Below are 15,128 nucleotides of genomic sequence, written 5' to 3' on the forward strand. Positions count from 1 at the left end.
TGAAGCAGATTATCGAGTCATGAACTGGGCTTCTGCCGGTGGGGTCTTGCTGTGCATATTTAAGCTGGAATCTCATGTCCTGAGACCAACGCTTTTCCATTGAAAAGGAGGTATTGGATCTTCCTGTTATAAAGAAGAAGGCAGGTGTGCTGCTGACAAATAGCGACTTGCTTCCGTTTGGTGTGAGTGAGAATATAAATAGGCTTGGAACTTGCTGGCGAGGCCGTCGCCGGTGATGATGACGTGGCGTGGACTCGCTGAACCAGGTTCAGGAGCTCGAGCACCGAGCAGGGACGCTCTATCAGGCCCGACGATTTCAAACCACAGTGTTGCCGTGTCGCCTTGTTGGATACCCCTAGTTGACAGGCACCACTGGCAGCTAAGGCATTGCCATTGTAGTCAAGGAACTGGCAGGCCGGTGGAAGAATGCTTGGTCTGGCGCGCATGGTGTCGAGGCTGGATTTTGAGATGAGGTTCGCTGATGCGCCGGTGTGAAGTTTGAATCGGATGCAAGCCTTGTCTCATTTCATTTCATTTCGTTTTCATTTCATTAATTGTGTGGACAGCACACCACTCGTCAATCCACACTGAGGATCGAGAGGCGTTTCTCGTTGTGGTGGAAGGCAGCGCATGTGTAGTTATGATGCCCACCCGGTATGGGGACCTAACGCACTCAGCATCAGGGTCTGTTGGGCTGTCGGGATCGGAATCTGGCATGCCTTGTTGTATTGAGCGGACACTTCTGCGCCGCAGCTGGGATCGCTGGCTGCTGAGCGGTGGAGCAGATCTGCAAAGGGCTGCATAGTGGCCAAGCTTGCCACACTGTAGACACCGGCGTCCTTTTGCCGGACATTTCCGCTTTAAGTGGGTGGAGCCACAATTCGGAGATGTCATGACGCCGACGGCAGGGCATTTCGTGCGCCATCGTGCATGCGCAGTGCGATCGGTCGACGTACGCACCTGTGCAGTCATGTTTTCGGCCTCGTCGTCCACTCGGTCATGGCGCACATGCGCAGGGACCCGGGGAAAGCGCACAAAGCGACCACTCTCCTCGATGCTCAGGTCGTGCATTTGAACAATGGCCTGCACCCGTTCCACCTCATGGGAGGCCAGTTTTGCAGTTTCTGCCGCCCTGATGTGGGAGTAACGATTCTTAGCATGCTCATGGATAACGCATGTCTCGATAGCAACTGAGAGGGTCAACTGTTTGACTTTCAGGAGCTGCTGCCGAAGGGAGTCGGAGTGGACACCGAAAACGATCTGATCCCGGATCATGGAATCTGCCGTCGAGTCATAGTTACATGACTGCGCTAGGATGCGGAGATGGGTCACGCAGGACTGAAAAGTTTCATTCTTACCCTGAAGCCTCTAATGGAAAAAGTACCATTCAAAGCTCTCATTCACCTCAGTGTCGCAGTGGCTGTCAAACATCAGCAGGACTGTTTCAATTTTGTTTTGTCTTCGCCGGCAGCGAATGTAAGGGAGTTGTAGATGTGGATGGCGTGGTCCCCCACGGTGGAGAGAAATAATGTGATCTTCCTGGCATCCGATGCTGCTTCGAGGTCAGAGGCCTCGATCTGCAGGAGGAACTTTTGCTTGAAGATTTTCCAATTGGCGCCAAGGTTGCCGGAGATGCGGAGCTGCGGAGGAGGCTGGTGTTTTCCATTTCACCGGATGGCTGCTTCCTGGTCAATGCTGATTCACTCGAGATAGGTCCGTCAAGATCAGTATCACTCTGGTACCATGATGTGTTAGGCAGGTAGGCTCAATGTGGACTGCACTCGATGCAGGGAAGCTAAAAACAGACGTCGAACACTGGAGAAAAGCCAACACTGTATTATTCAACGATAGAACTGATACACATATTCAGCTGTGGGTCGACACTATACTGAACTGACTGGAGACCTTGTAGTAGCCTGATCCGACTTACTAGCTACCGCATGGTGTTTGCACTTGCTAGCTCGTGGACTCTGACTGTCTCAGTGGCTGGGTCCAGAGAGAGCGGGAAACCTAGTGCCCTCTGGCTTTATAGTGGTAGTGTCCTGTTTGGTGATTGGCTGCACTGTGTTGTGCTTACTGGTCATCCTGTGTGTCCATCACTGACTGTCTGCATCTCATTATATACATGAGTGGATATTATGACAGACTCCAAATCCAATGGTCTTTTTCCACGGATATTCTATCCCTTCTCACAGACAGACTGGGAGACCCGTCATCGCATGAAAGCAATAACTTCCTGGAGTGATTCCAGGTTGGGTTTATATCGCATAAATTGTCAATGAATGTCTTGTTAAACGTAGTTCAGTTAGCGGAGTGGCTGTGGCTTGGTACTTGCAGTCAAATGGGGTTCCTCCGCACAGATTCGAAACCTACTCACACTGTAGGCAGCACGGTAGCACAGTGGCTATCACAGTTGTTTCACAGCTCCAGGGAGCTGTCTGTGCAGTGTCTGCGTAGGTTTCCTCCGGGTGCCTCCGGTATCTTTCGGAAGTTCGGTGCAGACTCAAGAGGCCGAATGTCCTGCAGGGATTCTCTGGATAACAAATTAGAATCGTCAGAACTCCGACATTGACGGGATGTTTAAGGCGTCTGACTGATCTTCATCATGATGCGATCAAATGTTTGTATCTTTCAGTCTTTCCGCGGTGTTTTATTTACAATGTGTAGAAACATGTGAAACATGGTGTTGAAGTGTTTCCCATCAGTCCATTCAGAACAATCCTTCAGCTGATATGATGGAAATGTAATTTGCTGACAGAAACAACATTCCCAACACTTCACATCTGGCTGCACATCTGGACCAATGCACACAGACGACCTTCTTCCGTTAGTTATTGTGCACATTAAATATCCATGAGGTGGTTTGGTGAAGTCAGGTCATATGGCGAGTTGGCCGAGGGGTGATGGCGATGCGCTGCTAATCCATTGTGCTTTCCATCTGCGGGTCTGAATCCATTCTCGTCGATGATCCATTTCCTGCGTCTCCGCGTTGGGCCACTTATTGAGGGTGACCTGATGATTCATTCAGTGTCTCAGGAACTAGGATGGAGTTTAGATTCGGAGTTCAACAGGCCTGAGGAGTGAATCTTCTTGCACCAATCTCTATACCGATATTCCGAATCCTCTGTCTGATAATCGATTTAAATCACGACACCAGCTTTGGGCAGGAGTTGGCACCATGAAAACTTGCGGCTTCAGAAACTCCAAAACAGACGCCAGCTTCATCTGGGGCACTGCTGGCAGATTTTGTCTTTCCAGAACCGGCCGCCCAGCCGTGAAATCAACTTCATCAGATGACCTCATTACACTGTAAGACGGAGGAGCAGAAGTATGCCATTCGGCCAATCGTGTCTGCTCCACCATTCAAAGAGATTATGACTGATCTGATATAATCCTCAAACCCACTTTCCCGCCACATCCCCATAATCCTTGTTTTCTTTACTGATTAAATCTTGAACATATTAACTGACCCATCCTCGACAATCGTATTCGCTTAGAAACGATATTTCCACAGATACACTATCTCCTTAGAGAAGAAATTACTCATCATTTCTGGCTTAACTGGGCGGTCCCTTCCCCTGAGATTAATCCCTCAGGTCCCAGACTCTCCCACATGGAGAATCAAACTCTCAGCATCCCCCCTGTCAACCCCCCTGAAAAGCTATTAAATCAGTGATTTTGAATGCTAGGAATTATTCCCTGTCCCAAAGATTAGATCAGGCCTCTGGATTCCCAATCCAGTGACATAATCTTTCATCCCTCTGAACAACAGTTGATTCGGCTCATTATTAAACATCTTGGGCCAGTGGGCCGATGAATGGCAGATGGAGTTTAATTTGGATAAATGTGAGGTGATGCATTTTGGTAGGTCAAATCAGTGATTGACCTACTCAGTTACTAGTAGGGAGTTGGGGAGAAATACAGAACCAACAGATCGAGGAGAACAGGTTCACACATCCTTGAAGGTGGTGTCGCAAGTGGAAAGGGTGGGGAAGAAGGCATTCAGCATGCTAGGTTTTAAGGTCAAAATATTGAATACAAGAGTTGTGATGTCTTGTTCAAGTTGTACAATACATGCTGGTAAGACCACAAGGGAAATACTGTGTTCAATTCTGGTCACCCTATTTCCGGAAGAATATTGTTGAACTAGAAAGGGTGCTGAAGTGATTTACAAGGATGCTCCCAGGACTTGATGGTGTGAGTGAAAAGTAGAGGCTGGATAGGCTGGGACTTTTTTTTCCTGGAGCGTAGGAGGCTTATGGGTGATGTCATAGAGGTCTATGAAATAATGAAGAGCATAAATAAGGTAATGAGGAGCATCTGGAACGGGCTGCCAGAGACAGGGGCAGAGGCAGTTATCATTTTGTCTTTTAAAAATCAGTTAGACAGTTACATGGGCAGGGTGGGTGTAGATGGATATGGGCCAAATGCGGGCAAGTGGGACTAGCTTAGTGATAGAAACTGGGCGGCATTGACAAGCTGGGACGAAGGGCTGTTTCCATGCTGCCAACATCCAATACTCTTTGACTCTGTCTGTCTTCCTGATGATATTAGAATTTCCTCCACAGAATTGTATTGAACCGATTGATACATAATATTTTATTCTATATTTTATCCAAGTCAAACAGATTCATTAGGGGATAAATAAAATACTAAGATGAAAGCGAATTGAATGAACAATGTTCCAAAAAATTATATTCCAAAAAGAGCCCTGCAACGTTTGGCTGGAAAGGTGAAACTTTGAACGGAGGAAGGAAAACTCGGCTGACAGCAAGTTCCACCGGATTTCTATATCAAACGATCGCGGTGGGACTCGAGCCTCCAATCTTCTGATAGCTTCATTAGGTTCACAGAAATCAGATGCCTTAGCCATTAAGGCACGCGACCACCGCATGGGACATACGGGCTGATGTTTATCGCATGTGAATAAATACTGTGATTCTCTCTGTTTCCCTAGAAACCAGTACAATGCAGAAGGAGGCCATTCGGCCCATCGACTCTGCATGACCCTCCAATCCTGCATCCCACTCATGCTTTAATTTGGATCTAGACTGGGAAGTTCTGTGCTGTTCCATGTAAAGCAAAAATGAACTTCGAGGATATTTCCAATGCAACTGTTTTTCTTACGCAAACAATTGAATTCGTGAAATTGTGCGTTTCGGGAGCTGGGATTTTCGAGTCTCTCAAGGCTTCTCTCCAAATCCAATGGTCATTTTAAGGTAGATTCAACCGCTCCTCACATAAACACCGGGGCACCATTCATCGCAGGAATGCAAGAACTTCCTGGAGTGATTCCAGGCCGGTTTTATAATGTTTTGTATGTTTTATAATGTTTAATGAATGACCTATTGAACACAGCTGCGATGATCGAGTGGTTAAGGTGTTGGACTTTCCCCAGTAGGTTCGAGCCATGCTCCCAACGACTGTGACTGAAGAATTAATCGATTTTTAGCAAACGGTTTGACACAAAGTTCGTTGCTTAGCAAATTCTAATCTCCTCAGGAAGAGGTTTAATGGTAATTTGGACATCAGCCCGGCTAGTTCAGTCGGTGGAGCATGGGACTCTTAATCCCAGGGTCGTGGGTTCCAGACCCACGTTGGGCGCTTCCATATTGTAATCTGAGAGTGTTGAGCTGATCGGACTGATTTGATAACAGGAACACAAGGATATGTTCCTGAACTGGGACTCCAGAGGCCTGAACTGATCTTTCGTGACAAGATTTACTTAATCTGGAATTGAAATTTCGTCTCAGTAATGGCGCAGAAAGGTTCTGCTTCAGACGGATCATATTTCCACAACTGGGAACACATTTACACAACAGGGAATGATCTGACACAATCACAGTGAAGATCTGTCACCGGCACAGTCACGGTTCCAAGAGAGAGAACAGTTACACAGCAGAGAGCTCAGTTACACAGCAGACAGCAGAGAGCACAGTTACACAGCAGGCAAAACATTTAATTGCCTATCTTTGTGGAACAGAAAATCCCTTTTTCCTAAATAACCAGTTTTTCCATTTCAGTACCTTGCTGGTTTGCTCGGCACCTTTTCTGTGTGTCATTGTGTGTGTGTCCTGATAGTCTCTTCCTGCTTTACTGTGTGTCTTTCTCTGTCTGTTACAGCCGTGCTGATGTTCCGTGTTATTGTCCAGCCAAGGTGAGCTTCACAACACGTGGTTCTCGTTTAAGAGTAAAATAGTTATGTGGCTGCCGCAGAACAGCAATTGTGAACACAGTGGGTCTAAAAAGCAGAGTGGCGCAGCGCAGCGTGTTGGGCCCATAACCCAGAGGTCGATGGATCGAAACCATCCTCTGCTATTTATATTCTCAGTCACCCCAAAATTAAACATGACTCTATCACCCTGCGGCACATCCGCCTTTTATTTTCAGTAGATTAGTATCAAAGTGTTGCATCCAGTGTGAACGGGACATTTTCCCCAGGAATGAAGCAGACAGCATTACATCACTGTGAAGCTCAAAGTAACAAAATAGGGAAGCTCTTCAATTGACTCTCTCTGAGGAAAACAGACAACATCTGCTGTGGTGTGTGAGTATTATTGGTGCCAATATCACATCTCCACTGACTGGAATGAGTTATGTTTTATTAACACAGTCATGTCATTTGGTAAAGATCAAACCGGGAGTTTTTTTAGTGTTTTCAAATCCTTTAACAGCGAGAAGGGGAAAAGTTTATATAATAACTTCCAGGAATACCCCACAGAGGGGCAATAAGCATATATAACAATATCCAATAATAAACTACTATAGAAACCGAGATCACACTTTCGCCACTCGGACGGACGTGAACAATCCAACCAGACTATTTAGAACAAGCGAAGATTCCTGCCTCCAGCTACCTCATTTTCTCCAGCTCTCTTCCTCAGCTCGAAACACACGAAATCACGCAAACGCCTCCGATCAAATTATTATTGCGATGGCCGGGAATCGCACCCGGATCAACTGCTTGGAAGGCAGCGATGCTCACCAGTATCCCCCCATCACATACCGCCGAAGGTTGAGTCCTTTTGATGCTTTGCATTAGTTTGATAAATTGTTTCGTAAACGATGTCTTACTATGTTTATGTTATTTCACTCCAATTTGAAATGCTCCTGAAAGAAAGTGTCCGTGTCGCACTGCTCCCTGTCAGCCAGGAGATGGCACCAGTCCACAATAAATGTATTTATTTCTGATGTTCTGTGTGTCATTACATAGGACTCTTGCTCTGGCCTGAGACCTTACCTATTCCTTGTGGCCTGATGCTGCCGTTTGCACCCTGGTTAAGTAATCATAGAATGCCTCCAGTGCAGAAGTAGACCATTCAGCCCATCCAGTCTGCACCGACGCACGGAAAGATCACCCCAACACGGCCCAAACATCTCCGAACCGTTTGGATACATCAGGTGTCAGTCTCGTCTGGAGACCAGGGTTCAATCCCACTCCTGACATTGACATTGATTCTCAGCTGCGATAAAATGCCAGATGTCCCGGGTTCAAAAATCCGGGCGAGCCCGGATGGTGTCACTGACTGAAATCGGGAGGAGGTTTGATCTCCCGGGAAGTTATTGCAGCGAATATATCAGTGCAGAACACGTGAAGAAACGGACAGGGTATTTAAAGGTCGTTTGATCATGGTGTGGGATTCTGAATTTCTCCTCAAGTAAAAGCAGACGCACGCTTTTGAATCCGCGCAGCTGGCTGAATACAATGGTTATTTGTACCTGATAAGCCTTTGATTTGATCAATGCGCTTTCGGGGTGAGGTGGCCGAGTGGTTTAGGGGACGGTCTGCTAATCCATTGTGCTCTGCATGCGTGGGTTCGAAACCCATCATTGTCGATTTTCCATCCTGCTTTCTCCCAGTGGGACTCATTTTTCCAAAGTTTCTGCAATCACCGATGTGACAATCCAGTCCAAGTTGTGAGGCCGGATTGCATCGAGTTAGAACATAGAACATAGAACGGTACAGGCCCTTCGGCCCACGATGTTGCACCGAAACGAAAGCCATCTAACCTACACTATGCCATTATCATCCATATGTTTATTCAATAAACATTTAAATGCCCTCAATGTTGGCGAATTCACTACTGTTGCAGGTAGGGCATTCCACGGCCTCACTACTCTTTGCGTAAAGAACCTACCTCTGAACTCTGTCCGATATCTATTACCCCTCAGTTTAAAGCTATGTCCCCTCGTGCAAGCCATTTCCATCCGCGGGAGAAGGCTCTCACTGTCCACCCTATCTAACCCCCTGATCATTTTGTATGCCTCTATTAAGTCTCCTCTTCTCTCCAACGAAAACAACATCAAGTCCATCAGCCTTTCCTCATAATATTTTCCCTCCATACCAGGCAACATCCTGGTAAATCTCCTCTGCGCCCGCTCCAAAGCCTCCACGTCCTTCCTATAATGCGATGACCAGAACTGTACGCAATACTCCAAATGCGGCCGAACCAGAGTTCTGTACAGCTGCAACATGACCTCCCGACTCCGGAACTCAATCCCTCTACCAATAAAGGCCAACACTCCATAGGCCTTCTTCACAACCCTATCAACCTGGGTGGCAACTTTCAGGGATCTATGTACATGGACACCTAGATCCCTCTGCTCATCCACACTTTCAAGAACTTTACCATTAGCCAAATATTCCGCATTCCTGTTATTCCTGCCAAAGTGAATCACCTCACACTTCTCTACATTAAACTCCATTTGCCACCTTTCAGCCCAGCTCTGCAGCTTATCTATATCCCTCTGTAACCTGCTACATCCTTCCACACTATCGACAACACCACCGACTTTAGTATCGTCTGCAAATTTACTCACCCACCCTTCTGCGCCTTCCTCTAGGTCATTGATAAAAATGACAAACAGCAACGGCCCAAGAACAGATCCTTGTGGTACTCCACTTGTAACTGAACTCCATTCTGAACATTTCCCATCAACCACCACCCTCTGTCTTCTTTCAGCTAGCCAATTTCTGATCCACATCTCTAAATCACCCTCAATCCCCAGCCTCCGTATTTTCTGCAATAGCCTACCGTGGGGAACCTTATCAAACGCTTTGCTGAAATCCATATACACCAACATCAACTGCTCTACCCTCGTCTACCTGTTCAGTCACCTTCTCAAAGAACTCAATAAGGTTTGTGAGGCATGACCTACCCTTCACAAAGCCATGCTGACTATCCCTGATCATATTATTCCTATCTAGATGATTATAAATCTTGTCTCTTATAATCCCCTCCAAGACTTTACCCACTACAGACGTGAGGCTCACCGGTCTATAGTTGCCGGGGTTGTCTCTGCTCCCCTTTTTGAACAAAGGGACCACATTTGCTGTCCTCCAGTCCTCTGGCACTATTCCTGTAGCAAATGCTGGAATGGGTATTAAGGGCGCTGGTTACATCACTGCTAGAGTTTTCCATATCACTTGACATGTGCGACATGATTGACAAAATTTAACTACATCTTTATGTAGTCCAGGCCAATAAAAATGTTCCTGGATTTTAGCTTGAGTTTTCCCTTTTCCCAAATGACCTCCCACTGGTACCTCATGTGCAACTCGCAACACCTCTTTTGTATACCCTACCGGCAATACTACTTGATGAACTTCTGCCCACTTTTCTTCCGCCTGCATATGTACACGTCTCCATTTTCTCATTAGGACATCATTTTTACGGGAATAACACTCTGGTATACTCTCAGATTCCTCTTCCGTTTATGCTTTCTGATATATCCGTTTCATTTCTACATCTTTCCGTTGTAACTCCGCCAATTTTCCTGAACTAAAAATATCCGCCTCATCCTCCACCTGTTCTTGTTCTTTTTCAACCATCTGATCAAAAATCGTTTCGGATAATTGCACTTCAACTTCATCTTCACTCTTTGATTTCTCATCTTGTCTTAGCCTGTGACTTTGCGACCTTGTTACTACACAATCCGGAAAAATCCCAGGATCTTCGTCCTTCAACACTTCAGTTGTCTGATTTTCCACTGGTTTATCAACCACGGTAGGCATCACTCCCATCTGCGATGCAGCTATACATTACCCAAGATAAACTGTATTCCTGGACAAGATAGTTTATCTATTACTCCGACTAGCACTTCCCTTCATTGGACTTTCCAACCTTACCTTATATAATGGAACGCTACTCCTCTCACACTGAATTCCACATATCACCACCTTTTCTGGCAACATTCTTCCCAAACTACATAATTCCTCATCTCTTACAATTAAAGATTGACTAGCTACTGTATCTCTTAAAATTGTGACTTATTTACCTGCTCCTCCTGATACACAGGAGTAAACTTTACCCAGACAACTAAATTCTTTAAATACATCTGGCACCTTCTTAACAATTACTTCCTTAACAGGCTGTACAATTGTTTGCACCTCCTTCACTTCCCTTGGGCTTTCCTTTACCACTCTAACAAACCCCACCGTCTTATCCTGTTTTACCACATCAACCTTCTCAGTGCTTTTCTTCAACCATCAACACTGTGACTTTACATGGCCTAGTTTATCACAGTGAAAACATTTGAAACTTTTCAGTTCTTTTCCAACTTCCTGGATGTCTTTTTTAATCTGAGGTACTCTCTCTTTAGTGTCTGCCATCAGATCACCTTTACCTTTACCACTTGAGTATTTCTCATGTCCCCAGTTTCTATCCCTCACCGGCTGAAACTGATGTCGGAAACCAATCTTTGATTTATGAACAAATTCATAATCATCTGCCGTTTCCGCTGCTAATCTCGCAGTTTTAACCCCCTGTTCTTCCACATGAGTTCTCACTACATCAGGAATTGAATTTTTAAACTCCTTCAAACGTATTATTTCTCTGAGAGCTTCATACGTTTGATCTATTTTCAAAGCCCTTATACACCTATCAAAATTACTCTGTTTCAGCCTTTCAAACTCCATGTATGTTTGACCAAATTCTGTCCTTAAATTTCTAGACATTTGTCTGGAAGCTTCCGGCACTAGCTCATATGCACTCAAGATGGGTTTCTTCATCTCCTCATACGTTCCAGATACCTCCTCCGGGAGTGATGTAAACACTTCACTCGCTCTACCTACCAGCTTTGTTTGAATCAGTAACACCCACATGTCCTGTGGCCATTTCATTTGTTTCGCAACCTTCGCAAATGGAATGAAAAAGGCTCCCACTTCCTTCTCGTCAACGCTTGGCAATGCTTGGACATATTTAAATAGATTCCCACCAAGCCTTCGACTATGACGCTCTTTCTCACTATCCTCGTCGCTATCATCCAACTGTACGTTTCCCTTCACATCTGCCAATTTTTACAGATTGTCAAGTTTCATGGCCATTTTCTGAAGTTCAAACTCCCTATCTTTATCTTTTTCCCTGATCTGTATTTCCCTTTCCTTTTCTTTTTGTTCTGCTAGGGCTATTCTTGCTTTTCTTCTTTCTTCTCGCTCCCTTTCTTTTTCCTTTCACTCTCTTTCTCTTCCTTTTTCCTCTCTCTCACTCTCGTATTCAAGCCGCTTTAATTCGTTCTCATGTTCCATTTGTTTCATTAGCAACTGAATTTTTGCCATTTCCAATGAGTCAAACTCTATCTCAGGCAACTTTAAATGCTTAACCACCGTCATAACTACCTCATCTTTTCGCATTTTGTCAGGTAATGTTAACTGCAATGTTCTTGCCAAATCTAACAGTCTGTTTTTCGTTCCTGTCCGTAAAGTAGTACGTGTGACATTCTCCACATCCAAAAACTTCTGGGCCTCTGAAAGAGCCATGGTTCACAACACTCTCCCCACTTAAACTAAAATACCACAGCGGAAAAGCAACAATTCTTCACTGTCTTTAAGTTCACAAAAGCCAATCCAATAGATAGACTTTTATCCCGGATGAGCCCCCAATTGTTATGGGCGAGGCGTTTTCAGAACACCAAGATGTATTATGAAGTTCAACCAATCTCTCCCTTCAATGGATTTGTTGCTTTTCTTAGCATCTTAGCACATGGCTTTTTCCCTAGGTGTGGGATTACAATTATGGACACGTGGGTTTTTAAACACAAAAAACTGTTTATCCCATGAACTCAACTTAACATCTTAAATAAACATTGGATCTCTTAACACCCCTTACTTCAAAGATCACTCAGAAAATATTGCAATGGTAAATAATTCCTTAAAATGTGCCTTCAAACTTCCAAGCGACTTAACACCTTTAAACAGAATCACATCAGGCTAAAGGCTTTCCAATTATGAATTTAAATCTCCCAAATAATCCAGAGATCGTCCTTTATGTCAGAGGCCCAGATCCCTGCAAACACAGACGCTCCCAAGCTCTTTTCAAACTTGCAGCTCTCTGGAAACACACAGACACACACAAGCTGCTTTTAAACTGAAACTAAAAACCTACAAAATGGCTGACCTAAAGCCCAGCTCCAACCACTCTCTGACATCACTGTTTTCTTCAATGTACATTGCTTAAATGTCCATGTCTTGAAGGTAAAGTCACATAACAGTACACTATGAAACCATGTGATTTATCTACCTTCTGTGTCTGATTCGTCATTGTTTGCGATACGACTTACCACAGTGGTATCATCCACAAACTGAAAGATTGAGTTGGAGGTAAATCCTGCCACACAGGATTTCCCTCCATATTCAGCGGGTCCGTTCATGACAAGACTGAAGAACGATCACTCGTCTATCCAATCAGTGAGGTTTGCCTCACTGTGAGACAAGATTAACAGAGAGAAAACCAGACGAATTAGTTTCAGATCACACGGCTATAATAGAACTGAATCATGAAAACCCCGCCTTCTCACAATTCCCGTTCCAGCCTCCCGGGACAGGCGCCGGAATGTGGCGAGTCGGGCTTTTCACATTAATTCATTGAAGCCGACTTGTGACAAAAAGCGATTATTATTATTATTATTGCTCCTCGCCTGAGGTATGGTGATCCTCAGGTTAAACCACCACCAGTCAGATCTTACCCTCAAAGGGCCTATGGTGATCAGGGACTTAATTTACTTTAGGACTGGATCAATGTATGACATTTCCAGGATGTGACTTCCCTCAGATTGGCCAAATGATTGACAGCCGGGAAATTAACGACAATTGAGGAGTTACTGCTACCTGAGGCTTGGTTGGAATGTTGGTTTTAAAGATTCATCATGAAATGTAGAGAGAAAAAGTCGGGAAAGTGGACATGAGGATTATCATGAAATCATTAAAATGTAAAAGGAGGCCATTCTGCCAATCGACTCTGCAACGATATTCTGAAAGAGCCCCTGTGTCCCCATCACATCCCTGTAACACTACCCACCTTTCTGAAGACTAAGGGGCAATTTAGCATGGACACTCCACCTACCCCGCACACATTTGGACTGTGCGAGGAAATCGCAGCACCCGGAGGAAACCCACACAGACACGGAGAGAAAGTGCAAACTCCACACAGTCAGTGATCAAAGGCTGGAATTGAACCGGATCGCGGGCGCTGTGAGGTCGCCACTGTGACAACGTGCCACCGTATGAGGTCATAACACGTCATATATCAGGTCAAGCATGATCTCATTGAAATACGGAGCATATTCGATGGGCTGAATGGCCTACTTCTGCTCCAACGTCTTATACCCTGATATTGTGTAAATGTGGACCGGGTCTTGTGTAAAACTTTTGTTAAACCAACACAGACACCGCGTGTCGACTGCATCTGATTATCTGGCGCAGAGAAGGTGAGTGTGGAACACGTGTCGTACCCATCAAACTCTGCTACTCACCTGACTGAGATTTGTTCTGTATCTGTAAATCACAGGTAGTGTTCGCGAGTGGGGGGAACACTCTGCACCTCAGTCTCTGGAACAGTTTGTGAGAGCAGGATTCCTTCATTATGAGTCAATATCTGGTACTGTATGTGAGGGCGGGATTCAGTTTCTATCAAACATTGGTACTGAATGTCACTGTGGAAATCTTTCTGTATCTATCAATCACAATTACTGTTTGGGAAAAGTGAGATTAATGCGTAACATCAGCACGGCTGTGACAGACAGAGAAAGACACACAGAAAAGCAGGAAGAGACTATCAGGCCACACACACAATGACACAGAAAAGGTGCCGAGATGGAGAAAAAGGTGATTTAGGAAAATGTGTTTTCTGCTGCACACAGAGACGCCCTGCTTGTAAATGTATATCCTGCTGTGTAACTGTTCTCTCTGCTGTGTAACTGTGCTCTATGCTGTGTAACCGTGCTCTCTGCTGTGTAACTGTGCTCACTGCTGTGTAACTGTGCCTGCTGCTGTGTACCTGAGCTCTCCGCTGTGTAACTGAGCTCTCTGATATGTAACTGAGCTCCCTGCTGTGTAACTGTGCTCTTTGCTGTGTAAACGTGCTCTCTGCTTTGTAACTGTGCTCTCTGCTGCGTAACTGTGCCTGCTGCTGTGTAACTGAGCTCTCCGCTGTGTAACTGAGCTCTCTGGTTTGTAACTGAGCTCCCTGCTGTGTAACTGTGCTCTCTGCTGTGTAACTGTGCTCTCTGCTGTGTAACTGTGCTCTCTGCTGCGTAACTCTGCCTGCTGCTGTGTAACTAAGCTCTCTGCTGTGTAACTGTGCTCTCTGTTATGTAACTAAGCTATCTGCTGTATAACCGTGCTCGCTGTTGTGTAACTGAGCTCTCTGCTATGTAACTGAGCTCTCTGCTGTGCAACCGTGCTCTCTGCTTTGTAACTGTGCTCACTGCTGTGTAACTGTGCCTGCTGCTGTGTAACTGAGCTCTCCGCTGTGTAACTGAGCTCTCTGCTGTGTAACTGAGCTCCCTGCTGTATAACTGTGCTCTCTACCGTTTAACCGTGCTCTCTGCTTTGTAACGGTGCTCTCTGCTGCGTAACTGTGCCTGCTGCTGTGTAACTGAGCTCTCCGCTGTGTAACTGAGCTCTCTGCTATGTAACTGAGCTCCCTGCTGTGCAACTGTGCTCTCTGCTGTGTAACTGTGCTCTCTGCTGTGTAACTGTGCTCTCTGCTGCGTAACTCTGCCTGCTGCTGTGTAACTAAGCTCTCTGCTGTGTAACTGAGCTATCTGCTGTGTAAACGTGCTCGCTGTTGTGTAACTGAGCTCTCTGCTATGTAACTGAGCTCTCTGCTGTGCAACCATGCTCTCTGCTT

At 45.5% G+C, this 15,128-nt stretch overlaps 1 non-coding gene across 1 annotated transcript; it reads left to right on the plus strand.

Moving 5' to 3' along the window:
• Positions 1-5,531: 5,531 nt before the first annotated feature.
• trnak-cuu (transfer RNA lysine (anticodon CUU)) lies at positions 5,532-5,604 on the plus strand. Its single transcript has one exon. It is a non-coding gene; the product is annotated as a tRNA-Lys (tRNA).
• Positions 5,605-15,128: the final 9,524 nt, after the last annotated feature.

This window comes from Scyliorhinus torazame, chromosome 24, assembly GCF_047496885.1.
Source record: "Scyliorhinus torazame isolate Kashiwa2021f chromosome 24, sScyTor2.1, whole genome shotgun sequence".
Taxonomy (NCBI): Eukaryota; Metazoa; Chordata; class Chondrichthyes; order Carcharhiniformes; family Scyliorhinidae; genus Scyliorhinus; species Scyliorhinus torazame.